An 18,590-nucleotide genomic window follows, 5' to 3' on the forward strand; every position below is an offset into this window, starting at 1 on the left:
CACAGAGGCTGCGCCGCGCCCGGCCCCAGAGCTCTGCTCTCCCCCTCCGCTCGCCCCAGAGCCCCCTCCCTCTCCGCCATCCCTATCGTCCTCCCGGCTCCAGGCTCACCTAGCGGGCGGGAGCTGGGCACTGAGAAGTTGAGCTGCCCCCTCCCCGCGCCCCCGGCCCGGCAGCTCGGCCCGCCGGCGAGCGCAGGCGGGGCGCTCCCAGGCTGCGCGCTGATCACTGCTTCTCGCGAAGAGTGATTGCAGACTTGGGCTGCGTGGGGCGGTGCGGGGCAGAGCGGCTGCCTAAAAAGGCGTGTTTCTACCCGGCCGCCGCCTCCATCCAGCCCTAGTTCTTCAAAGGATACCCGCCTGGCACCTCGCCTGGCACCCCAGGGGCACTCGGGTCCCGGGCGGCGGCAGGGATGCTGGAATGCGCACAGGCTGTGGGCGGCGGGGAGGGAGTCCGGGCGCCTGGCCCGGCGGAAGTGAGTCTTTGTGTACCAGCTCCAACACCTCCCTTCTACACCGCCGAAGGCCAAGCTACCTGCGCGCCTGGCAGCCGACGGGGTGGGGCGCAGGGCAGCGCAGCATCCTCCCCGGCTTCCTCGCTCTCTTTGTTCCTCTGGCTCCGCCAGGCTCCACGCTGCCGCCTGGCCCTTGCTCTCGGAGCTACTCCAAGGATCTGGGATGGGCTTAGGAGCGGACTACCTTCCATTTGCGGGACACCTTCCATTTGGGAAGGGTAACTCGCCAAGCCCGGAGACGGTGCTCCCTGGAGACCCCCACCTGCCTGCCCGCCCCCACTGCCGGTCCCCAGCCCCAAGAGGGACGGAAAGTTCTTGGGGTAGAGGCCGGCGGGACACGTGGCGAAGCGGCCTCGGGAGCTAGTGGGCGGCTGCGGGCCTGGCAGCTGGCAGCTGGAGCCTGCGGGCGGGGCCGCGGGGAGGCGCAAATCAAGTGTCTATCTGGTCGCGTGCAGAATGTTCACTTTCACCGTGACACTTGCGTTTTTTTCGAGGCGGCTGCAGCTGGTCCCAGGACCCCGAACCGCGCCGCTCTTTGTTTGCTGGTAAATACTCCTCTGAACTTCAACGTGGCTCTCCGCGCGCGCTCGTGGCATTGGGTGCTCCATCCCGTTGGTTCTCTCTCGAACCCAAAGAGCTGTTCAGGTGTAGGGGAATCCCAGGTAGATGGGTAATATTTCTAAGGTTGGGCCCATCTCAGTGGAACTGGTTAGTCACCCCTCACCCCACCCACACCCTCAGTCGCTACAGGGATGCACGTTTTGGAGATAGAGATCTTCGATTAAATGTATTACTTAAAAACCCACAAGTACATTAATTTAAATAATTTAGGATTTTTTTGGAAGGGAAAGCAATTAACTAGCTACCCAATTCATTCAGCAATCAGTGCCTACCTTGAGCCTGGAACTCTGAGCTAGACAGTGGGCGCCCCAAGAATATACAGAAATGTAAAACAACGCGGGAATTAAACTAAAACCGACTGGATGTAATGCACTGTGCTCAAACAAAAGGGTGGGCCGAAAACGCTTACTCAGTATTTCCCCAATTATATTAATTGTGTTTGACACTTGGAATTCTGCGGAACTGCCTGAATGGACAAATGTGGTTAAAAGTGACAAAACAAACAGGCAACAAGAAATCCTGCAGAAAGACTCACCCTCTTAATAGCAGAGGGGCACAGAAGGGGGCTTCTGTTTCTCTACTCTATAATGGATATAATAATACCTACCTTCAGCAGGGCGCAGTGGCTCATGTCTGTAATCCCACTACTCTGGGAGTGCGAGGCGAGTGGATCATGAGATCGGGAGTTCCAGACCAGCCTGGCCATCGTGGTGAAACCCTTTCTCTACTAAAAGTACAAAAATTAGCCGGGTGTGGTGGTGCGCACCTGTAGTCCCAGCCACTGGGGAGGCTGAGGCAGGAGGTTGCAGTGAGCCTGGACTGGGCCACTGCACTCCAGCCTGGCACAGAAAGAGACTCCATCTCAAAAAAAAAAAAAAAAAGCCTAACCTTCAAGGTTTGTTGTAAGAAGTAGAGATCATGTGTTAAAAGTGTCTCCCTCAGTTCCTGAAATGTGATACCTAATAAATTGTAGTAATTAATAAATGACAGTATCCATTATTAAAACACTTTACTGTGAAACAGAAATAATTATACACTTTTTATAGTGTATATGTGTTTTATTCCCTTACTTTCCTTTTTGCATAAATGCTGCCAAAGTTGATGTCTTAAAGAAATGTTAATGAGTTAAATAGAAGTGCCCAAATAACAGTCAACTTTATAGAAGTAGAAAAACTACCATCTTAAGGCAAATATGCAAATTACCGTTGTAAAACTTTAAGTGGATTGAGTTCATTACTTATGATTGAGGTAGTAAATAACAGTCACTAAACTGACTTAAATCTATTGCTTCCCAACGAAACCACAAAGCCAGTTTATATACAAAAAGCTATATCCTGATGATTGCTTCTGACAAAGTGTAATAGTAAATAAAATATTGTGGCACCCTTTAGTTTAATTGCTCAGAGACACCGGGGCAGATTATTTAATTATTTTATTGGTCTATAGATTTGTGAGGAGTTCCTGAGCTCCTCTGGCACTATACTGTTATTTTCCTTAAAAAATCATGAATAACAACAAAACAGAATAAACTTACTCCTACAGATAGGAGGCATTCAGAAATCCACTAAGGTTGTCAATTTGCTCATAATGACATGAATTTTCTTTCCTTTTTTTTTTTTTTTTTAAAGGCAGGGTTCCTCAGTTCTCCTTTTCTTACCCACTGTTAATTAACCAGCTAAAGCTTCACAGGGACAATTCCTTCCCATTTCAGGAACTTGAAGCACATCATGAACAGTCAGCCAAATCAGGAAGCCCAGTTACTCAGCTTAGAAGCATTCAGCTGGGGCAGGGATGAAGAGTAAATATTTTCTAACTCCACCATTGTTGCATCTGGGCTACTCTGTTTCACTTAACTATTGTTCATAGAAATATATTGTTCTATCACTTATTAGGCTACTCAAATTTTATAATAAACTTATAGATTATTTTACAGATGAGAAAAGTGTCACTGACAGAAATTTTTAGGATCACATCCTCAAAACACGATATCTTCATTTTCAGATTTACCTGAGATTTTCCATCCATAGCACTGCAAAAAACACATTGACTTCTTCCCTTGCTTGGGAAGCTAGTACCCCAGAAAGGAAAATCATCTATATCTGGGCTCTTCCTATTTAATCAGTGAAACAAATTTTCATGTGGCTGATCAATATAAAAAAATGAACTTCAGATTCTTGCTTTTTGGAACCCATTATCCACTGCTAAGACTGGAACATTTGTTTCCTAGCCAATCCATAGATTTTATTTTTTTTAAAGTAATTCACTTTGTCTTTGGAAATGTTCATAAGGAAATAGACACCATTAGAAAAAAATGTTTCAGTTATTTGGATACGTGTAGGGGCCAAAATCCTTGGCCAGCAGGAGCTTCCTCTACTCTTCTGTCAGTATTTCAGGTGGAGAGAAAAACATTATTTTTCGGCATCAGATATAGGAATGATGCCATTTTCAGTATCTGCAGTAGGAAAGATAACACTAAAATGCAGTTAGTTGCCTTTAGGCTTGCTGACACCTGCGCTGCTATTCTGTGGGCTCCCATCCAGAAATAGAGGCTGGGCTCAGAGGCGGAGTCCTGGGACCACCGCCTGATCTCAGTGGGCAATGAGCTCTAACAGAGAGAACAGTAGAAAAACATGTCAGGGTGTGAGAGAAATTATCCTTTCCTAACTTCTCCTTGCAGCCCACTATCCAATATAAAAAGACAGAACTGCAAGTTGGGACCTCTGGGTTTTAGTTCTGACTTTGTCCCTTTAGTGCTGTTATTTGAGCTTCCTGAATCCAAAGAACCTCATCAGCAATAGACACAAAGGTCATCAGATAGCTGTACACAAGAATCTGGGCTCATATCCACGCTTAGACATTCACCAAACTACAGCACTTCACAGTTTATATAAAGACTTTTCTATCCACTATCTCACTGGGTTTCTCCAAACTCTGAATGATGAAATACTGGGATGAGGGGATTAAGGATACAGGTTTATACACCAGATTGAGGTAGCCCTGCCACTTCTTAATTCTATGAAAATAATAATTACACCTAATAATTAATATTTCAAGGCCTGTATTCTAAATCCTTTGTAAGCATTAACTCATTTAATCCTTAGGACAAGATTTTATTTTAATTTTTCTTTACATTTAACTTTTTATTTTGAAATACTTTCTGACTTATAGAAGAACTAGGTAAATAATACCAGTTGTCTACACTTCCTAAATATCACAACTTAACTGTGTTTGCTTTATTATTCCTAGACTATTTATGTTTTCTCCTGAACTGTCAAAAAGCAAGTTACATACAACATACCCCTTTAGCCCTAAATATTTCATTTTGTTCTTACTAAGAACAGGAACATTGTCTTAGATAACCAGAGTGCAGTTATCATAATTAATTAGGGAAATAGATAATAATACTGTTATCTAATCTCAGAGTTTATTCAAATCTCACCAATTTTCCCACTAATGTTCTTTAAGCAAAAAATAAATGAAAACAAACCAAAACCCCCACATTCCATTCAGGATCTAATCCAGAATCATGTGTTCTATTTAGCTGTTGTATCTCTTCAGTCTTTTTAATCTGAAACAGTTCCTTTGTGTACTGGTTACATGATATTAACATTTTGGCAGAATCTAAACTGTTTTGTTTTGTTAAATGTTCCTCAATTTGGGCCCCTCAGTTGTTTCCCCAATGACTAGAGTTAGATAAAAAATTAGGTTATGCTTTTTATCTTTTACCTTTTTCTTTTTGGCCAGGAAGGACACAGAATGTTATGTTTCCCCAGTACATCGTTTGCAAAGCCCATTATGTTTATTTGTTCCAATCCTGGGTGAGGTTAACTGGTTACTTGGTTAAGGTGGTACCTACCAGTTTTCCCCACTGTGAAGTTACTAGTCATTTCTTTCAAATTTAAAGATAATGTATGTGGACATACTTGAAGTCTGTCTCAAAGATGGATGGAAAGTGAGAAACAGTCTTAGTGAACCATTTATGGTTCCACCTCCAAAGCTGGTGGTCTTCTACTTGTGGTTGATGTTTTGCCATAAAGAAGAGTGTTTTCTGCTTCCCTTCTTATTGATTTCATAACAAGCTTTTGGTGCAAGGGTTTTTTACTTTGTTTTGTTTTGAGACAAGAGTCTTGCTCTGTCACCCAGGCTGGAGTGCAGTGGCACCATCTAGGCTCACTGCAACCTCCCACCTCCTGGGTTCAAGCGATTCTCCTGCCTCAGCCTCCCAAGTAGCTGGGATTATAGGCATGCATACACCTATGCCCAGCTAATTTTGTATTTTTAGTAGAGACGGCGTTTCACCATGTTGACCAGGCTGGTCTCGAAATACTGACCTCGAATAATACACCTGCCTTGACCTCTCAAAGTGCTGGGATTACAGACATGAGCCACCATGCCCCACCATGTGCAAGCGCTTTCTGTCACCCTCCTTTAAAGAGGAGTTCCATTCTAGGGTTTGTGGATTTAGAAGTTAATAACAGAACAGGTGCCTGCTCCTATTGTCTTGTGTATTTTCTAGGTAAGAGAGTAGCCAAACATACCTACCTAACCAATCACTTGGGAGGCCCTATTTCTAGTTAGCCACTTCCAGCTCCTCCACACCAACAGCCTCCAATCAGGGCATGCCTGGAGTCTTCCCTCTCCTCTTTCTGCTAAGAAGCTTTCCCACTCCTCTGCCCGCCTTTGAGTCTCAGCCAACACAAGTGATGGTGGCCAACCCCCTTGCTATGGCAAGCTCTGAACAAACGCCCTTCGTTTGTTCTTATTTCAGTGTTTTTTGTTTATTTTCACACAGGGAGAAGGGAGACAAATCAGAAAGTTACCAGAAGGACACCTAACTCCACTCTAAGACCTTGAGAGGCTTTGAAGATGGACCAAAGAGCAGTCAAGAATTTTCCATTTTAAAAATAGTGCTAAGAGAACAAACAGCCCATATGTGATGTTTCTTTGATTACCTTTTCAAAGACCTCTCCCTAACAAGCTGACAATATAATTAATTAAAACCCACCTCGACTGCAGGGTAATTTTCCCTTGATTAGCCCTGCAATTTGTTATACATCTCTCACAAAACCCTAATCACTCTAAGGTGAAACAGCCTGTTCTGACGCACAATTACAGCAGAGTTGAAAACACCATTCCATTTCAGAAGTCTAAATCCTACAGCAATTTAAATTTTTTTCAGTCAATGATAGAAATGGTACAAAATAGCTTTAGTTATAGAAACTAATGGATAATAATGACGATAATTTAAGAGACCTCGGAAGCATGAATACAAAGTAGAAACTTTGGGCAGAAATTTTTTTTTTCAAAAACTTTACACAGTTTTTTAAAAAGTAGTACTAGATTGTCTCATATTTCTCTTGCTCAGCTCAAGTTATTCCCCTCAACATATTTCTAGGTCTCCAACACAGCTTAAAATCAGCTCTAGCTTCCCAAGAGTATTTTTACATGATTAGGATTGATCATAAGTTATATATCAAACAGCACAATTTAGATATCCATAGATTTCTTAATTCAAAAAATAAACAACAGTGAAAAAATACGAGAGTAAACCGCATTACATTCCATGCAAGAAATAATTTTTAAATTTTTGAGTGACTTGCCTAGGGGAACTAATTATCTTGTGACATGTACAAATATTAGAGGGACAGGATCCATCTCTTCTACCCTTTAAGTTCAGCTTAACTTATGGTGGCAATATTGATGAGACATAATGAATAATTGGTTCTGAAAAGGTTAGCACTCTTTAAAATGTGCCTTTTTTTTTTTTTCTAGTTTACATGCTTATGTAGTTTGAATGTCCTCTCTGAATCTCTTGTTGAAATGTGATCCTCAGTGGTAGAGGTGGGACCCAGTGGGAGGTTTTTGGGTCATGGGGCAGATCCCTCTTGCTGGGTGCTATCTTCTGACAGTGAGTGAGTTCTCAAGAGATCTGGTTGTTTAGAAGTATGCGGCACCTTTCCCCACTCTCTCGGTCCTGCTGTGGCCGTGTGATGCACCCACCCCCACTTAACCTTCTATCGTGAGTAAAAACTCCCTCAAGCTTCTCCAGAAGCTGAGCAGATGCTGACACTGGGCTTCTATAGCCTGCAGAACCGTGAGCCAGCAAACCTCTTTTGTTTACATATTGCTCAGCCTCAGGCATTTATTTACAGCCATGCAAGGATGGTCTGACACACATGGGTGGTTGAGGATGCTTGGGATGAGCCTGTCTATGAGTCATTGAGAGATGATAAGAGGGAAAACACATACATTCATGATTTTACTATTGTTGAGAATGGTAATGTTCATGGAAGAATGTTCTAGATGGCACAGTCCAAAAATGTCAGCATGGACTGGCCACATGCAGGCAGGTTCTTGGGGCCACAGGCCTCTATGTGTGGCCAGGGGATCTGGGGGGTGCTCAAGGTCCTTTCAAAAGGGCTGGTGGAGTCAGATGTACTATTTTTGTAACAATACTAAGCGTTGTTTGCCTTTTTCACTCTCTGTCTCTCGTGAGGCACAGTGGAGTTTTTCGAGGCTGTGGCATGTGATACTGCAGCAGAATGACTGCACATGCAGTCATGATCTACCTGTTTTTTTACACAGGCAAATTAAAACAGTTTGCAAAAGTGAGAAATGATGTGATTTATCTCACAAGATTTGAAAACATATAGTGACTTTTCCACCAAAATATGTGCTTTCAATTAGCATGTGCAGTACTCCTCCCTTAAACTTGGTTTTGCATTTGGAGGTTTCAGTTACTTGCAGAAACAGTCTACTGTCTGAAAATAGTCAATGGAAAATTCCAGAAATAAGCAATTTTTGAGTGTTAAATTGTGGACCATTCTAAGCAGTGTAATGAAACCTTTGCTGTATCACTCTGTCTTGCCCAGGATGTGAATCCTCCCTTTGTCCAATGGGTCCGCGCTTGTCTCTTCCATCCACCCCCGGGTCACTCAGCTGTCTCAGCAATCAGATCCACTGTCTCAGTATTGCAGTATTTGTATGCAAGAAACCATTATTCTACTTCGTAATGGCCCCAAAGGACAAGAGTGGTGATGTTGGCAATTTGAGTATGCCAAAGAGAAAGCTATAACTTTTTTCCTTTAAGCAAAAACAAAAGTTTGTGATTTACTAAGACAAACTAAGATGCTGAGGTTGCTAAGATCTACAGTAAGAATGAATCTTCTATCCATGAAATTTCAATGAAGAAAAAACATTGTACTAGCTTTACTGTCACACCTCAAACTGCAGAAGTTATGACCACAGTGAGTGCTAAGTGCTTAGTTTAGGAGAAAAGTCATTAAATTTGTGGGCGGAAGACACGAAGGGAAACATGTTGGGACTAACTGCCGTTGGGCTCTGTACTCTCCTTGATTTCAGGTATTAGCAGAGGGCCTTGAAACAGATCACCCACCAAGAGGGCTAGGCTACTGTAATAGCTTGTTTTTGTTATTTTTTAAATTTCCCCATTTTAATTTCAAATACAATAAATATCAATAGATAAAGCTGATAAATCCCCCATAAATGAAAGTTCTTTGGGGATCAGACGTGGGTGGCTCACGCCTGTAATTCCAGCACTTTGGGAGGCCAAGGCGGGTGGATGGATCTCTTGAGGCCAAGAGTTTGAGACCAGTCTGGTAGACATGGCAAAACCCTGTGGCTACCAAAACTACAAAAATTAGCCAGGCATGGTGGCTCTCACCTGTAATCCCAGCTACTCTGGAGGCTGAGGCAGGAGAATCGCTTGAACTTGGGTGGCAGAGGTTGCAGTGAGCCAAAATTGTGCCACTGCACTCCAGCCTGGGTGACAGAGTGAGACTCCATCTCACAAACAAATAAAAATATTAAAAAAATAAAAATAAAAACATGGAAGTTCTTTGGGATCCTCAGTGGTTTTTAAGAGGGGGGAGGAGTTCTGAGATGAAAAAATTTAAGAACCAACGTACTGCAGAGTTGGAGCACATTTTTCCAGGAAAATGTTCTAAAATGTGGCGAGGATGCTCAGCTCCTCCATAATAGCCTGAGCTCCACAGTCTCCTTTCTGCTTGAAAAGGCCCTCAATAATTGCCTTCCACAGCCTGTGAGGGCATCATGCAGTTGCTGTCTCGCAGGTCCCTCTTCGGGCGGCACTCATTCCCACACTGCTTTCTCAGGGCCTTCCTGCCCAGCCCCTGACTGCGTCTCCCTACCTGGTGTCTGCCCTCTGCCTCCTCGATCTCATTTCTTCTCATCCTTCTGGTCTTAGTGAATGGGGAGGTAGGGTGTGCAATGGGGGTGTGGCTTGCTTCTTCGGTGCCCTGCTGCTCAAACCTCTAAGGGAGTATACAGACCAGTAGGCTGTGGGGCTCCAACCCCATCACTCCACTGATGTACTGGTTTAGGGATGAATGTTTACAGCTGAAACCCCAGTAGGTGTGTGTTACAGGATGCTCTTTTAGTTCTGCCATCCATAGGCGGCTTCTGTCAGTCAGCTAAATTAGACCCCTGCCTTATTGTAAGGACAGAGGGCTTTCTGCATCCTGGGGTTGTTGCCTTGGTGTATCAGAAGCATCGGATCACATGTGGGCTTGGAGAAGCAGTGCAAGTAGCTCTCAGAAGATGGAGAAGCCAGAGGGCAATGGTTTTTCCTGGAGTCCGGCTGCTTGTTGGTCTGGGCTCTCCTCTGACACTCATCACCGAACTCCACAAGGTTCTGCCCGTGGATGGCCGGTTGCCTGCCGGTGCCTGGTGCGTTCCTCTCCAGCTGGCCAGTCTGTTCCTCAGCTGACGTGCTCCTCTCAACATCCAGCCACCTGTGGGTCTGCCTGCTAGAGTCTCAGGATTATTAAAGGCACAGGATGGGGACGTGGCAGGCCAGGGTGGTCTGGGGAAATGCAACATTTGGGCAGGAAAACAAAATGCCTGTCCTCACCTAAGTGCGTGGCCACAGGCAGGGTAGGGGCAGGTCGGGGGGGCGGTTGGGGTGGAGGTGCTGTAGTCATAGCCAGGACCACCCCCGTTTCCATATCATCAGCTTAAATCTCATTTTCTCAGAGAAAACTTACTGATACCCCTGACCACGTTAAGTTCTTTTAAAATATAATGTCATGGCATACAGTATTTTTTCTTGTTGTTGCATTTAACAAACCTGTAATTACATTGAGGAAATATTTATTGTCTTCTATATGCTAGGACCTATTTCAGATGCTGGAAAACAGCAGTGAAAATATGATTTTTAAAAATCTCAGGTTTTATAGGGTTGGCATTCTTTCATGGAGTGAAGAGGAGACAGACGATAAGCATATTCATACATGAATTATATAGTTATATGAGGTGATAATAAGAGCTACAGAGAAAAATAAGATGGGAAGGAAGACAGAGAATGCTGGGAGTGGGAGTTCTGCTGTTTTTAAAGGGCTGTTCAAAGAAACCCTTGCTGAAAAGGTGAATGAGAACACCCAATTGGAGCAAGCCCCAGGATATCAGGAAAAGAAGAAATAGCAAGAAGCAATGATAATAGAGGTGAGCATTTATTAAATATTATAAGGCAGTAAATTCTTTGACTGCTTGAATCAATAATAGTGAGGGTGTCATCCGCTGTGTTCTGTGTTCTGTAAATATTTGTTAGGCGAATGTGGAATGATCAGTGCTAGCTCTGCCTCTTCATCTGACATTCATCAGGTAGTTTCCATGTAAGTACACCATCCTCTTGCTAGTAAAATCTGGCTGCCCTCGCTTTAGTTTCTTTCCCTCAACCTACCCTGCAAACGGAGGCTTCCCTCAGTGGGGGTGGGCTTGGCCTGCTCAGCATTCCTCAGCGGGACAGCAGGATACCAGTCCATGACAGTGATTATGTCTCTCTGTCTGGGGCACCTGCTGACCTCTTCAGAAGACCAGATCCAGGAGTGTGTCTGCCCGCTGGGCACCTAGAACTCCTCAGGTTTGGACTGTGGTCAAACTCATTACTCCTGCCCACACTCACCCCAACCTCATTCTCCCCTAGCAAGCCCTGTCTCTTCCTTTAATGGGCAGTGTTGGCAATCCAGAGGGAAGGTGAGTGATAACTGTTACCCATGGATGCTCATCTTAGAAAAGTTGCCTGGGTACCGTTACCATTGGGCATAGGTTTGACTTAATAAGGCTTGACTTGAAAACAAAATCTGAAAATAGCCTGGAATGTATAGGCTTGGGCCCCTGAAACTCTAAAATTAGCAGCATTCCATGTCTTCAGTGCAGAATATGGTTTGGCATTGACAGAAAATGAAACAGTGATGGACACCACCAGTGATGTTACAGATCAGCTGACACAGGGACTAAACCGAATTGTAGTTTATCCTCAGCTCGCAGGAATGCAAAGAATCCGAAAGGGAGGGAGGGATATAGCTTAGTTAATAGCATCATCTTCCACCTAGCTGCCCAACCAAAGCAGCCCGGAGTCAGAGGATATGTTCACATTGCTTTATTTCTAGTATCCAACTAAATCTTTGAATCCTGTATTCACATAATCTATTTAATATATTCTTTTATTTATTTATTATTTTTTTTTGAGATAGAGTCTCACTCTGTCGCCCAGGCTGGAGTGCAGTGGCGTGATCTCGGCTCATTGTAAACTTGGCGCCCCCGTTCAAGTGGTTCTTCTGCCTCAGCCTCTCGAGTAGCTGGTATTACAGGCCCCCACCACCATGCCTGACTAAGTTTTGTATTTTTAGTACAGATGGGGTTTTGCCATATTAGTTGGCTAGGCTGATCTGGAACTCCTGACCTCCAGTTATCCACTTGCCTTGGCCTCCCAAAGTGCTGGGATTATAGGCATGAGCCACCACACCAACCTGTTTTAATATATTCTTGAAAAGAATATTTTCCTAATGCTTTCCATCAGATTCTTATTCAGCTTGCATCAAAATTATTGTATGGGTCAGTCTCCCTACTTATAATTTATTCTCAGTTCAATCCATCCCTCATGATGCTTCTAAAACATAACAATAATACACACACACACGCGTTTATCTCTATACATAGATATATCTACATGTCATATAAGCATATCTATGTACAGATTTACCAATCCATTCTCTCCTCTTTAAAACTTTCCTTGAATCTCTAAAACTAAACACTTTCAAAGTGGTATCCATCTGCTAGTCCAAAATTCATTTTCCAACCACATTTTTGCCATTTCTCATAAATTTTCTATATTGGAAAAATAGCCATATTGGTTATCTCTTAAGCAGAATACAATTAATTGATCTTTGACCACTGCAGGGTGCAGTGCTGAAAGCCCTAATTTCACTCTGTCTTTATACTTTATTTGATTAGACCCACAGTTCCCAAACGGTGTGCTGAGGTGCTCAGGGAGTCACAGCAAATTTACTAAGATTCTGCAGTATAGTTTACATTTCCAAGGGAAGCACAGAATATGCAATATTTCTGTGGGATAATGTGACTTACCAGTCTCATCATTAAAACATGCAATATTTGTATTGATGATGTTATATCTTCTTGAAATTGTGTTCCCAGCAATTGCTATTATTAAATGTATGTGAAAAGCAAAGTGGAACCAGAAATGAAGGCGGTGGTTCTCAATCTGATTCCACATTTGGGAACTTCTGCAGCAATCAGCAAGCAAAAGTTACTTAAGCAATTTGGGGTATTTAACATATTTAACATATAACGTATTCAACATATAACATATTCTTAAGCAATTTGGGTATTTAAGAGTGAAGTTAAGGCATGTTTTTTCCCTTCAATTTATATATATTGTTTTTCAAATAACTACAGTTAATTATCATTATTTGCCGTAGTTATGTTCCATAAAGTCACCTCAAATGCTGAATTAGTGAATACTGACCATTGTTCCTAGGGGAAATACAGGAGTGGTTCTTGCGAGCTTCTGACAGCAGTTTCATCAACCAACCAACACATAACCTTTCTGTATGTGAGCTTCTGTTTAAAAACACCTTATTTTATATGTAGTGGATTTATTAATATAGAGCTCTTGGGCAACAGCACAGTAATGTAACTCCTGCCTGAATGGCGTTAGAAGCATATCTAACACGTGCATGTTCTCTGTAAGGCACATCACAGCCTTCCTGTGCTTAGGGACTAGAAAACACTTCAGTACTATGTTTTGAGTCATTTTAAACAGCAAATTCACTAACATAAAGCACAAAAAGTAAGAGAAATGAGGCACCAAACCACAGAAAGGGTACTCGCTTCAACAAGAAGACAGAATAACCCATTACCACCTCGGATGGGAACATTGTGGCTGAAGTGACTCAGAATGTTCACTGTCTTGTGCATGTTCCTCAATGACTTGAAAAAGCACTGTGAGGCTTGGTCTTGGGGTTACAAACACATTGTAGCAAGTAGGCAAACAATGAGGATCCTTTGTAAGCTGTCAAAACAGATGCTTTTTAAGTTGTACAAACTTTACTAATGAGTAAGTGGAACTACACTGTTAGACATTTCTTTTGGCTTATATGCACCTAGAAGCATTTCTGAAATGCTAAAGGGCATGGTAAACTAAGTTTGAGAAATTTTCATTTAAACTTTTCTCCTCCCTGAGTTGTTTCTACAATTTTCTTTCTCAACCCAATGGAGCTGTCCCTTCTTCACACTGGCCACTTCCTCTTTTGGCTCCCATGTCATAACGGCTACCTCTGTGATGAGATTGGGAACTCTCTGAAATCCAAGAAAGAATTTCCTTCTTCCATCACCTTTATTTTTCCAGGACCATCAACCCTAACAAGTTAAATTTTGCAAGCTTGTTTTCTGGTTCCTCATCGCTATCCAATTTGCATTGCCTCAGGCTTGCCCATTTTATTTCCAGGATTCCTGAATTTGGAGAAAGGAGGGAAGGGTAGGATCTCATTTACTTTCAAAAAGCTTTCATGTGCTTCAGTCCTTGCTGGGCACTGTCTGCCCTTCAAGCCATCAGTGCCTGCTTTGGGTCCTGGGTTTGGCACCGCAGTTTGAGGGTGCTGCTTGCTGCTGCCTCAGTACACCAAAGGTGCACCAAGCAGCATCCTCACCTATGGACTTCATCCTTCCAAAACTACACCATTTTTATGGAAACGTGGTAGTGCCTTGGCCTCTCTCCTCCCTTGAAACAGGAAATGTGTCTGTACTGTATAAAAAAGCGTTCATCCAAAGACATTACTAAGACAAAATGCAATTCACAGAATGGAAGACAGTTGCAACATTTACAAATGAAGAGGCACAGCAGCTCTATAGAAAATAAGCAGGATTGAACAGGTGCCTCACAAAAGAGGACGTGCAAATGACCCACAAACCTGAAATGATGTTTAACCTCTTTTGTAATCAGAAATATGAAAATTAAATATGTAATTATTTTCCATAGCAGAATGACTAAAATTTAATAAAAGACTTACAATACCAATAATTAAAAATATTGTTGCGGTATTATTTCTATCATCCCAATGTGCAAGCATTTCAAAGTCCTTCGACCATAAAACATAAATACATTATGATATATCCGTATGTGGGTTATTATATAGTAATAAAATAAGTAAACTATAGCTACATGCAACAACATGGGTGAGTCTCACAAACATAATGCTGACCGAAATAGTTCAGACACAAAAGAATGCATGTTCTCTGAGCATTGCTGGATCATTTTACATTTCCACCAACAACGTATTAGTGATCCATTTTCTCTGTATCCTTGCCAGCATTTGGTATTGTCCCCATTTTTAATTTTAGTTGCTCTGCTACATGTGTCCAGATATATCATCATGGTCTTAATTTGCATTTTTCTAATGGTTACTTATGTCGAACATCTGTTCATGTGCTCATTTGCCATTCATATAGCTCTTCATGTTGTTAGCCAGTTTTTAATTGAACTATGCTTTTAATGTTAATTTCTAAGAGTTCTTTATACAGCATAGATTAGTCTTTTGTTATATATGTAGTTTGCAAATATTACTTTGTCTTTTCATTTTAACAGGGTCTTTTGCAGAGCCAAAGTTTCAAATATTGTTGTAGTCCACTGTGTCAATATTTTTCTTTTATGAATTATGTTTTTAGCATTAAATCTTAGAACTCTTCACCAAGAACTAGGTCCCAAAGCTTTTCTCTGTTGGCTTCTAAAAATCTTCACAGTTTTATGTTTACCATTTAAATCTACATTGAAGTAGGTTTGAGGCATAGCTGTGTGTTCACGTTTTGCCACTAGATATCCAATCACTCTAGCACCGATTGTTAGAAAGACTAGCCTTCCTCCATATAAATGCTTTAATATCTTTGTCATTAGTTGGTCATAACTGTGTGGAGCTATTTTTAGGTCTTTAATCTGAACCATTGATCTAAGTGTCGTTACCACCCCAATTGCACACAGTTTTGATTACTGTAGCTATCTAAGTTTTAAAATTGGGTTAAGTAATCCCTCCCATTTTATTTTCAGAATTTGTTTTAGTTATTTTATCTAGCTTCTTTGCCTTTCCACATACGTTTTAAAATAACAGTATCTATATCTACAGAAATTATTCCTGGGATTTTTGATAGGAATTTTGTTAAATCTGCTTGTTGATTTGGAGGAAACTGACTTCTTGACTCTGTTGAGTCTAATCTATAAATCTGGTGTGCTTCTCCATTTGTTATCCACTTTGATTTCTTTCATCAGTATTTTGTAGTTTTCAGCAACAACTCCTGTGCAGGTTTTAGATTTATTTCTGAGAATTTCATTTTTAAAACATTAGTTTCCACATGTTCATTGCTAGTATATAAATATATAATGTATGCCTATATGTCAATCTTGTATCCTACAAACTTACTGGATTCACTTATTAGTTCTATGAGATTTAGTAGATTTTGGGGGGAATTTTCTACATAGGCAATCATAAAATTTGTAAATATTGGCAGTATTATTTCTTCTTTATCTGTATATCTTTTATTTCCTTTTTCTGTCTTGTTGCTCTATCTAGAGCTTCTAGTAGTATGTTGGATAGCAGTGTTAATAGTGAAAATCCTTGCCTTTTTCTGGTGTTAAGGGCAAATAATTTAATCTTTCACCAATATGTATGATATTAGCTGTAGGTTTTTAGAAATGCTCTTTATGAAGTTGAGGAATTTATTCTTTATTTATTGCTTTCTGACAGTATTTGTCATTAATGAGTGTTAAATTTGTCAGTGTGTCAATTCTTTGTCAGTTGATATGATCACGTGATTTTGCTTCTTTAACCTGTTAATATAATGGATTACACTGATTGCTTTTTGCATATTGAATCAGTCTTACATCTCTACAATAAACCCTAAGTGGTCATGACATAAAGACCTGCATTGTCTTTATAATATTGACAGTTCTATTTGATAATATTATGTTAAGAATCATCGCATCTATATTAGTAAGGGATATTGGACTATGTTTTTTGTTTTGTTTTGTACTTAGATCTTTGATCTGAACCAAAAGAGAAGTAATTTCTTCTCTTTTATTTTTTTCAAAGGTGTTGTGTAGAATGGTGTTCATTCTTTTTAAAACATCTGTTAGAATTCTCCATTCCCCTTGGAGCCTGGAGATTTTAACTGAATTAAAATTACAAATTCAATTCCTTTACAGTTGTAGGGTTATTCACATCAACTATTTCACACTGGGTGGGTTGTGGTAGTTTGTATTTTTTGAGAAATTGGTTCATTTCATCTCAATTTTCAAAATTATATGTGTAGACATCTCCATAGTACTGTATTTTTTAGTTCTAAACTTTTTTCTGGCTCTTCCTTATATCTTCAAATCTTTTCTGAGACTTTTCATATTAAAAATTTGTCTTAAGTCTTTTTATAATTGGCCACTGAAGCATTTTTATAAGGGCTTCTTTGAATCCTTGTCAGATATTTCTCACATTGATGCCATCTTGGTGTTGGTGTCTATTATCTTTTCTTATTTAGTTTGAGATCGTCCTAGTGTCTTTTATGACAAGAGTTTTTTTTTATTGAAACCTGATGTTTTGACTATTATAAGATTCAGGATTTTATTTAAATTCTGTGTTTCAGAAGGGCTCACCTGACACTATTCCATTGGGGAAAAGGGGATGTCAGTTGGTTACTTTCAAGGTGGTGGAAATGGCTCCGGTTCTTCACGTGGCTCTGTTGATAGCTGGGGGATCAGGGTTAGACTCCCTGGGGTTGCTGGGTAGGGAGAAAGTTTAGGTCCTCACCTAGGCCCCCACCCATACCACCTTGGTACCCTGGCATATTATCCTTTCTAGGTATATTAAAAATGATAGATCTGAAAGTATTACTCTGTCAACAATGAAATTGTAAGGCAAGAAGGAAAATGTGAATTGACACCAGAAGACTATTCTGGTTGACCCTTTCTTGAAAGAATGAGAGCGTACTTCAACAGAGAAGCCTTTGGAAATGCAAAGCCAGAAGTCATTTAGGCAGAAGAGAGGTTCTCCCTATTGACAACTTTCCTAACCCTCTTCGTTTGGTTTCCCCAGAAGTAGACCTTGAGACAAGCATATGCTTCTTTGGAGGTGATCCTAGGAAACACTAATAGGAAAAGAAAGACAGGCAAGGAAGACAGCCAAAAAGGAGTGCACTGTGACGCAAATGACCAACCTGGGCATTGGAACTCTATCTTGCTGGGGTGCTGTGGGTACCAGCATGGTACACACAGTTCAGAATATGGAGGAGCTGGTGTATGGACACATTGTTTTCTGTCAGTCTTTGTTCAAGGGCTTCTTGGGGATAAAGGGAGTGTTACTAAGTCTTGGTGCTGACTGACAGGACTCCAGCTGCCAGAGAATGTTCCCTGGCACAGAGACAAAATAATGGCATTTGGGCCAGAGGTGGTGGCTCACACCTGTAATCCAGCACTTTGGGAGGCTGAGGTGGATGGATCACAAGGTCAAGAGTTCAAGACCAGCCTGGTCAAGATGGTGAAACCCCGTCTCTATTAAAATACACATAAATTAGCCAGGCATGGTGGCAGATGCCTGTATTCCCAGCTACTCAGAAGACTGAAGCAGAGAATTGCTTGAAGTTTGCAGTGAGCTGAGATTGCACCACTGTACTCCAGCCTGGGCAACAGAGAGAGACTATGAAGAAAAGAAAAGAAAAAGAAAGAAAGAAAGAAAGAAAGAAAAAGAAAGAAGAAAGAAAGAAAGAAAGAAGAAAGAAAGAAAGAAAGAAAGAAAGAAAGAAAGAAAGAAAGAAAGAAAGAAAGAGAAAGAAGGAAGGAAGGAAGGAAGAGGAGAGAGAAAGGGAGGGAGGGAGGAAGAAGAGGAGGAAGGAAGGAAGGAAGAAAAGAAAGGGAGAGAGAAAGGGAGGGAGGGAGGAAAAGGAGGAGGAAGGAAGGAAGGAAGAAAAGAAAGAAGGAAGGAAGTAAAGAGAGAGAGAAAGGGAGGGAGGGAGGAAGAGGAGGAGGAAGGAAGGAAGGGGAGAGAGAAAGGGAGGGAGAGAGGTAGAGGAGGAGGAAGGAAGGAAGGAAGGCAGGCAGGCAGGCAGGCATTTGGAAGCCAGCCTGGTGCACTACAGCAGCAA

At 41.6% G+C, this 18,590-nt stretch overlaps 1 protein-coding gene across 1 annotated transcript in view; it reads right to left on the reverse strand.

Moving 5' to 3' along the window:
- ST6GAL2 (ST6 beta-galactoside alpha-2,6-sialyltransferase 2) overlaps window positions 1–840 on the reverse strand; it is an 82,237-nt gene extending 81,397 nt beyond the window's left edge. Inside the window, exon 1 of the mRNA XM_032263033.1 lies at window positions 110–840. The gene's annotated coding sequence lies outside the window, so the exon portion shown is untranslated. The remainder of the gene's footprint in view (window positions 1–109) is intronic.
- Between the last annotated feature and the right edge of the window lie 17,750 nt (window positions 841–18,590).

This window comes from Sapajus apella, unplaced genomic scaffold, assembly GCF_009761245.1.
Source record: "Sapajus apella isolate SASKATOON/1434 unplaced genomic scaffold, GSC_monkey_1.0 scaffold134, whole genome shotgun sequence".
Taxonomy (NCBI): Eukaryota; Metazoa; Chordata; class Mammalia; order Primates; family Cebidae; genus Sapajus; species Sapajus apella.